Genomic DNA, 1,847 nt, shown 5'->3' on the forward strand with positions numbered 1-1,847 from the left:
TTCTGGAGGCCAGAAATGTGCAATCAGCTTCACTAGGTAGAAATCAGTGTGTCTGCTGGGCTGTGCTTCTTTTGGAAGCTCTAGGGGAGAATCTGTTGCTAGCTTTTCCCAGGGTCTGGTGGTTACCACATTCCTTGGCTGATGGCTACATCACTCCCCTCTTCGGGCCTGCATCTCCCAACACCTCTGTGCTCTGCCTTCCTGCTGCTTCCTCCTCCCTGGGTGGGTCAAATCTGTCTCTGCTTCTTGAGTAAGTATACATGTGATTATATTTAAGGCCTACCCAAATGATCCAAGATAATCTCTTCATCCAAAGATTCTCACCTTAATCATATTTATCTGATTCTATCTATCTGATATCTATTGTATCATAATCTGGCAGAATCTTTGCCATATAAAACATTTACAGGTTGCAGGGATTAAGAAATGGGTATCTTTGAGTGCGGTGTTTTTCAGTCTACCACAGGAGGCTAAGAAAGAAAATTGTTTTCATGATGATAAAGGAGCTAGCAAGAAGTAATTTAATGAAGATGAATATAACTGATAGCATGAGCAAAATCTTTGAAAATGAGGAAGTTGGTAAAGAGGAAATAAAGGAGAAGTTATTATTAAGAAAAAAAAAAAGGAACCAAGATATTTAATTGACAGTCTAGAAAGACAGATTCCATAGCCCAGTAGTTAAGAGCACAGATACTTGGACTCAACTGCCTGGTTGGAATCTGGCTCCACCATTTACTGCTGTGTGATCTGGGGTAAGTTACTCAACTTCTCTGTGCCTTCCTGTCTCATCTATAAAATAGGAATAAGATTGTACTTACTTCTTATGGTTGTTGTAAACGATTAAAAGACTAAATATATTTAGAGCATTTGGAAGTGTTTGCTATTATCTTTTTAAGGAAATGAGAAATCTACAAGAAGAAGTATGAATTTAGGATAAAACAGAAAGGAGAAATGTGTGGAAGAGACACATTGATTAGAAAAGAGAACTTGGGGCACCTGGGTGGCTCAGTCATTAATCGTCTGCCTTCGGCTCAGGTCATGATCCCGGGGTCCTGGGATCGAGCCCTACATCGGGCTCCCTGCTCCGTGGGAAGTCTGCTTCTCCCCCTCCCGCTCCCCATGCTTGTATTCCCTCTCTCACTGTGTCTCTCTCTGTTAAATAAATAAAATCTTTAAAAAAAAAAGAAAAGAGAACTTTAAAATGATTGACCAAGAAGAAAGAGTAAAAAAAAAAAAAAAAAGCAATTGCTGCACAAATGATGTAAGATGAAAGATATTTTTTCAAAACAAATTAAAAACATTCGCAACCACAAGTTTGAAGGGAAAATAGAGTAAATATGTTGCATATCAGAAGAAAGGCCAAGACTATAATTGAGGACATCAGGAAAATTGCAGAAACCAGAAAAAAAAATGTTCCAAGGCTAACAACTCTTCCTTCCTTTATGTATTTATGTGGTTGGTAGTGTTCTTCTCAGATCTTCTATGTCTATGCTGATTTTTTTGCCTTGTAATTCTATTAATTGCTGAGGCAAGACTGCTAAAATCTGTGGAACTGTCAATTTTTCTCTTTATTTTTCTTTAAAGATTTTATTTATTTATTTATTTGAGAGAGAGAGAGAGAGAGAGCATGAGTGGGTTGAGGGGCAGAGAGAGAAGCAGACTCCTCACCGAGCAGGGAGCCCAATGCAGGGCTCGATCCCAGGACCCTGGGATCATGACCTGAGCCAAAGGCAGACACTTAACCCACGGAGCCACCCAGGTTTCCCTCAATTTTTCTCTTTAATGCTGTTTTTACTTCATGTGTTTTGAAACACTTTTATTAGTTACATATACATTTATGATTGTTA

The sequence above is a fragment of the Zalophus californianus genome, chromosome 5 (assembly GCF_009762305.2).
Source record: "Zalophus californianus isolate mZalCal1 chromosome 5, mZalCal1.pri.v2, whole genome shotgun sequence".
Taxonomy (NCBI): domain Eukaryota; kingdom Metazoa; phylum Chordata; class Mammalia; order Carnivora; family Otariidae; genus Zalophus; species Zalophus californianus.